Raw genomic sequence first — 7,527 nt, forward strand, 5'->3', positions numbered from 1 at the left:
ACAGTTTCTCCGCTGGGCAACGGTCAGGTCTATCAGCCTGAAATGTATGCAGCACCCGCCGCAAATCAGGGGAGATGGCAGACAAAATTACCCCTTCTTTGAGAATTCCTGCCGGCTCAGGAACACCCGGAGAGTCAGGCACAAAACTCCTTGACAGGGCATCAGCCTTCACATTCTTAGAGCCCGGAAGGTACGAAACCACAAAATCAAAACGGGAGAAAAATAATGACCATCGAGCCTGTCTCGGATTCAACCGTTTGGCAGACTCAAGATAAGTCAAATTCTTGTGATCTGTCAAGACCACCACGCGATGCTTGGCTCCTTCCAGCTCGATAGTAGAAGGAGAAAAGATGAACCCCAAAAATGAAACCTTCTGAACACCAAAGAGACACTTTGATCCCTTCACAAACAAAGAATTAGCACGCAGGACCTGAAACACCGTTCTGACATGCTTCACGAGACTCCCAATCATCCGAGAAGATCAAAATGTCATCCAAGTACACAATCAGGAATTTATCCAGGTACTCTCGGAAGATGTCATGCATAAAGGACTGAAATACTGATGGAGCATTGGAAAGCCCGAATGGCATAACCAGGTACTCAAAATGGCCCTCGGGCGTATTAAATGCTGTTTTCATTCATCGCCTTGTTTAATACGCACAAGATTATACGCCCCTCGAAGATCTATCTTGGTGAACCAACTAGCCCCCTTAATACGAGCAAACAAATCAGATAGCAACGGCAAAGGATACTGAAATTTGACTGTAATTTTATTAAGAAGGCGGTAATCAATACAAGGTCTCAAAGAACCATCCTTCTTGGCCACAAAAAAGAACCCTGCTCCTAACGGTGATGACGACGGGCGAATATGGCCTTTCTCCAAGGATTCCTTTATATAACTCCGCATAGCGGCGTGTTCTGGCACAGATAAATTGAACAATCGGCCCTTAGGAAACTTACTACCAGGAATCAAAATAATTGCACAATCGCAATCCCTATGAGGAGGTAGGGCACTGGCTTTGGGCTCATCAAATACATCCCGATAATCCGACAAAAACTCTGGAACTTCAGAAGGGGTGGATGACGAAATAGACAAAAATGGAACATCACCATGTACCCCCTGGCAACCCCAGCTGGACACAGACATAGATTTCCAGTCGAATACTGGATTATGAACCTGTAGCCATGGCAACCCCAAAACGACCACATCATGCAGATTATGCAACACCAGAAAGCGGATATCCTCCTGATGTGCAGGAGCCATGCACATGGTCAATTGGGTCCAGTACTGAGGCTTATTCTTGGCCAAAGGCGTAGCATCAATTCCTCTCAATGGAATAGGATACTGCAAGGGCTCCAAGAAAAAACCACAGCGCCTAGCATACTCCAGGTCCATCAAATTCAGGGCAGCGCCTGAATCTACAAATGCCATAACAGAATAGGATGACAAAGAGCAAATCAGAGTAACAGACAATAGAAATTTAGACTGTACAGTACCAATGGTGGCAGACCTAGTGAACCGCTTAGTGCGCTTAGGACAAACGGAGATAGCATGAGTGGAATCACCACAGTAAAAACATAGCCCATTCCGACGTCTGTGTTCTTGCCGTTCAGTTCTGGTCAAAGTCCTATCACATTGCATAGGCTCAGGCCCATGCTCAGATAGTACCGCCAAATGGTGCACAGCTTTACACTCACGCAAGCGTCGATCGATCTGAATGGCCAAGGGCATAGACTCATTCAGACCTGCAGGCATGGGAAACCCCACCATGACATCCTTAAGGGCTTCAGAGAGACCCTTTCTGAAGATTGCTGCCAGGGCACATTCATTCCACTGAGTGAGCACAGACCACTTTCTAAACTTCTGACAATATATCTCCGCTTCATCCTGACCCTGACACAGAGCCAGCAAGATTTTCTCTGCCTGATCCACTGAATTAGGTTCGTCATAAAGCAATCCAAGCGCCAGGAAAAACGCATCAACATCACGCAATGCCGGATCTCCTGGCGCAAGGGAAAATGCCCAGTCTTGAGGGTCACCACGTAACAAAGAAATAATGATCTTTACTTGTTGAACAGGGTCACCTGAGGAACGAGGTTTCAAGGCAAGAAATAATTTACAATTATTTTTGAAATTCAAGAACTTAGATCTATCACCAAAAAACAAATCAGGAATTGGAATCCTAGGCTCAGACATCGGATTCTGAACCACAAAATCTTGAATGTTTTGTACCCTTGTAGTGAGATTATCCATCCAAGAGGACAGACACTGAATGTCCATGTTTACACCAGTGTCCTGAACCACCCAGAGGTAAAGGGGAAAAAAGAGACAAAACACACTGCAAAGAAAAAAAAATGGTCTCAGAACTTCTCTTATCCCTCTTTTGAGATGCATTAGTACTTTGGGCCACCTGTACTGTTATGACCTGGTGGTCAGGAAAATAATGGACCTGGTGGTTAAGAGCACACGGAATGACCTGATAGTTACTGATAATAAAGGACGAGCTCTGGGATGTGGGAACTCTGCTGACCGCAATCCCTAATCCTATCAAACACACTAGAAATAGCCGTGGATTGCGCCTAACGTTCCCTATGCAACTCGGCACAGCCTAAGAAACTAGCTAGCCCTGAAGATAGAAAAATAAAGCCTACCTTGCCTCAGAGAAATTCCCCAAAGGAAAAGGCAGCCCCCCACATATAATGACTGTGAGTAAGATGAAAATACAAACACAGAGATGAAATAGATATAGCAAAGTGAGGCCCGACTTACTGAACAGACCGAGGATAGGAAAGTTACTTTGCGATCAGCACAAAAACCTACAAAAAGACCACGCAGAGGGCGCAAAAAGACCCTCCGCACCGACTCACGGTGCGGAGGCGCTCCCTCTGCATCCCAGAGCTTACAGCAAGCAAGAAAACAACAAAATAGCAAGCTGGACAGAAAAATAGCAAACCAAAGAAATACAAGCTGGAACTTAGCTTCTACTGGGAAGACAGGTCACAAGAACGATCCAGGAGTGAACTAAACCAATACTGGAACATTGACAGGTGGCGTGGAGCAAAGATCTAAGTGGAGTTAAATAGAGCAGCAGCTAACGAATTAATCTCATCACCTGTGGAAGGAAACTCAGAAACACCCACCAGAGGAAGTCCATGGACAGAACCAGCCGAAGTACCATTCATGACCACAGGAGGGAGCCCGACAACAGAATTCACAACACACTCCTCTTCCTGGCAACAGATATGGTGGCAGAATGGGTCTTCTCCTTCCTTCCAACTGTACCCAATCCCACCTCTACCCTCCCTTATCGTCACCTCTTTTGAGGTCCATTCTGTAAGCATCTACTCTCCCTGCAACCTCCAAGTGGCTGTCATATACCGACCTTCAGGCCCAACCACTACCTTTATTGACCAGTTCTCCTCCTGGTTTCTTCACTTTCTCTCTGCAGACATTCCCACCATCATCATGGGTGACTTCAACATCCCCATTGACACTCATTAGTCGGCAGCCTACAAACTTCTGTCGCTCACTTCATCTTTTGGACTTACTCAGTGATCCTCCTCAGCCACCAACACAGACGGACATACATTAGATCTGGTCTTCATCCGTCTCTGCTCCCTATCTAACTTCACAACCTCTCCTCTCCCTCTATATGACCATCACTTACTCACGCTCTCATCACTGTCCTCCTCACCTGTCACCCATGTCCACCGTGTGCACGCCCGCAGAAACCTCGCACATCTAGACACTTGCACACTCTCTGACTCTATTCTACCACTGTCCTCCATATCTTCACTCCACAACACAGACACTAGTTTCTACAATACCACTCTTGCATCAGCTATCAACTCGTTGCTCCTCTCATGCATAGCAGAGTGTGAAGAATCAATAGACAACTCTGGCACAATAACATCACTAAAAAGCTTCAGCAAGTATCCAGAATTGCAGAGCGGCGTTGGATGAAGACGCATTCACAATATGACTTCATCATATTCAAACAAGCAACACATTCAAATCAGGTCTCATTTCTGCTAAACAGTGCTACTTTACATCCCTCGTATCTTCCTTATCCCACAACCCCAAACAGTTGTTCACCACTTTTAACTCCCTCCTCCGCCCACCACTGCACTCTCTGACTTCCCTAATCTCTGCCGAGGACTTCGCCATACACTTAAAAAATAAGAAAGACCAAGCAAGGCAAGTCTTTATTTTCCTACCACCACAACCCTTGTATACCAGACCAATGCCCTAAGCCCATAACTTCCCTCTACAAAATCACTGAAGTAGAGCTTACTCATCTCCTCTCCAAATCTCACCTCACCACTTGTGCACTTGACCCCATTTAATCCCATCTCCTCCCCAAGCTCAACACCACACTTATCCCATCCCTATCCCATCTCTTCAACCTATCACTAATTTCTGGTACCTTCCCCTCTTTCAAACATGCCACAATCAGACCTATGCTCAAAAAGTCATCCCTTGACCTGAGCGCTATGTCCAATTGTCATACCATATGTTTGCTCCCATTTGCTTCCAAAATCCTTGAGCAGTACGTCCATGCTGAACTTTCCTTTCACTTTGCATCTAACTTGCTCTTAGACAACCTACAATCTGGCTTTCGTCCCCATCATTCCACTGAGACTGCCCTGACCAAACTTACTAATGACTTACTTACGGTCAAAGCTAACAGACAATTCTCTATACTCCTCCTTCTAGACCTATCCTCTGCCTTCGACAAAGTTGACCACTGTCTCCTACTACAGATCCTCTCTTCCTTTAGCATCAAAGACTTTGCCCTATCCTGGATCTCCTCATACCTTACCAACCGTACAGTTAGCATTACCTACTCCCACACTACCTCATCACCTCGCCCTCTCTCTGTTGGGGTCCCTCAAGACTCAGTCCTTGGACTGGGACAACTCATAAGGTCCTATGGCTTCCAGTACCATCTGTATGCTGATGACACTCAGATCTACCTCTCTGGCCCACCTTTCTGCTGTCCAGAATCCCAGAGTGTCTATCAGCCATATCCTCCTTCTTCTCCTCTTGCTTCCTCAAGCTCAATGTGGACCAATCTGAACTAATTATCTTTCCTCCATCTCTCATATCTTCCCTACCTGATCTATCTATCACAGTGTTCCCCAACTCCGGTCCTCAAGAGCCACCAGCAGGTCATGTTTTGAGGATTTCCTTAGTTTTGCACAGGTCATTGAATGCTTGCCTGTCCAGGTGATACAATTATCACCTGTGCAATACTAAGGAAATCCTGAAAACATGACCTGTTGGTGGCTCTTGAGGACCGGACTTGGGGAACACTGATCTATCACAATAAATGACATCACACTTTCCCCTGTCCCGGAAATCCGCTGCCTCGGAGTAACCCTTGACTCTGCCCTGTCCTTCAAACCGCACATCCAAGCTCTCGCCACCTTCTGTCACCTCCAGCTCAAAAACATTTCCAGAATCTGTCCTTTCCGCAAACCTCTCTACTAAAATGCTTGTGCATGCCCTAATAATCTCCCGCCTCGACTACTGCAACATTCTCCTCTGCGGCCTACCTTCTAACACTCACACACCTCTCCAGTCCATCCATAACTCTGCTGCCCGACTAATCTCTCTCCTCGCTACACTCCTGCTTCTTCTCTTTGCAAATCCCTTCACTGACTACAAAGCCATCTATAACCTTTCTCATCCATATATTTCCAATCTAATCTCCCAATATCTTTGCTCACATAATCTTCAGTCCTCCCAAGACCTCCTTCTCTCATCCACACTTATTCACTCCTCACCCAATCGCTTCCAAGACTTCTCCCGAATATCCCCCATTTTCTGGAATTATTACACGTCTGATCATCCACCACATTTGAATCCTTCAGACGGAACCTGAAAATTCATCTTTTCAAAAAAGCTTACAACCTGCAATGACCACGCTGCCACCTCAACACTATCGGATCCTGTAGAATGTAAGACCACAATCGCAGCATCATCTTCCCTCTGTCATTGTTAATTTGTTTACTGTAATTTATATTTTTATGTAACCCCTTTTCATGTACAGCACCATGGAATCAATGGTGCTATATAAATAAATAACAATTATACCATATAGAAAACTATGGGGAGTGCATTATACTATACGGAGGACTATGGGGAGTGCAGAATACTATAAATAGGATTATGGGGGGACTCATTATACTATATGGAGGACTATAAGGGGCACATTATACTGTATGGAAGGCTATGTGCAGGCCATTATAATATTTGGAGAACTATGTGGGGGCCCATTATAATATATGGATAGTTACAGTGGGGAAAAAAAAGTATTTATTCAGCCACCAATTGTGCAAGTTCTCCCACTTAAAAAGATGAGAGAGGCCTGTAATTGACATCATAGATAGACCACAGCTATTAGAGTCAAAATTGAGAAAACAAATCCAGAAAATCACCTTGTCTGATTTGGCAAGATTTATATTTCAAATTATGGTGGAAAATAAGTATTTGGTCACCTTAAAACATGCAAGATTTCTGGTTCTCACAGACCTGTAACTTCTTCTTCAAGAGGCTCCTCTGTCCTCCACTCATTACCTGTAGCAATGGCACCTGTTTGAACTTGTTATCAGTATAAAAGACACCTGTCAACAACCTCAAACAGTCATATTCCAAACTCCACTATGGTGAAGACCAAAGAGCTGTCGAAGGACACCAGAAACAAAATTGTAGCCCTGCACCAGGCTGGGAAAACTGAATCTGCAATAGGCGAGTAGCTTGGTGTGATGAAATCAACTGTGGGAGCAATAATAGGAAAATGGAAGACATACAAGACCACTGATAATCTCCTTCAATCTGGGGCTCAACGCAAGATCTCACCCCGTGGGGTCAAATTGATCACAAGAACGGTGTGCAAAAATCCCAGATCCACAGGGGGGACCTAGTGAATGACTTGCATAGAGCTGGGACCACTGTAACAAAGGCTACCATCAGTAACACACTACGCCGCCAGAGGCTCAGATCCTGCAGTGTCAGATGTGTCCCCCTGCTTAAGCCAGTACATGTCAGGGCCAGTCTGAAGTTTGCTAGAGAGTATTTGGATTATTCAGAAGAGTATTGGGAGAATGTCATATGGTCTGATGAAACCAAAGTAGAACTGTTTGGTAGAAATAAAACTCGTCGTGTTTGGAGGACACAGAATGCTGAGTTGCATCCAAAGAACACCATACCTATTGTGAAGTATGGGGGTGGCAAGATCATGCTTTGGGGCTGTTTCTCTGCAAAGGGACCAGGACGAGTGATCCGGATACATGAAAGAATGAATGGAGTCATGCATCATGAGATTTTGAGTGCAAACCTCCTTCCATCAACAAGGGCACTGAAGATGAAACGTGGATGGGTCTTTCAGCATGAAAACAATCCCTAAGCACACCACCAGGGCAACGAAGGAGTGGCTTTTTAAGAAGCATATGAAGGTCCTGGAGTGGCCTAGGCAGTCTCCAGATCTCAACCCCATAGAAAACCCCATAGAGGAGATCTGC

This window comes from Ranitomeya imitator, chromosome 2 (genome assembly GCF_032444005.1).
Source record: "Ranitomeya imitator isolate aRanImi1 chromosome 2, aRanImi1.pri, whole genome shotgun sequence".
In the NCBI taxonomy this organism is placed as follows: domain Eukaryota; kingdom Metazoa; phylum Chordata; class Amphibia; order Anura; family Dendrobatidae; genus Ranitomeya; species Ranitomeya imitator.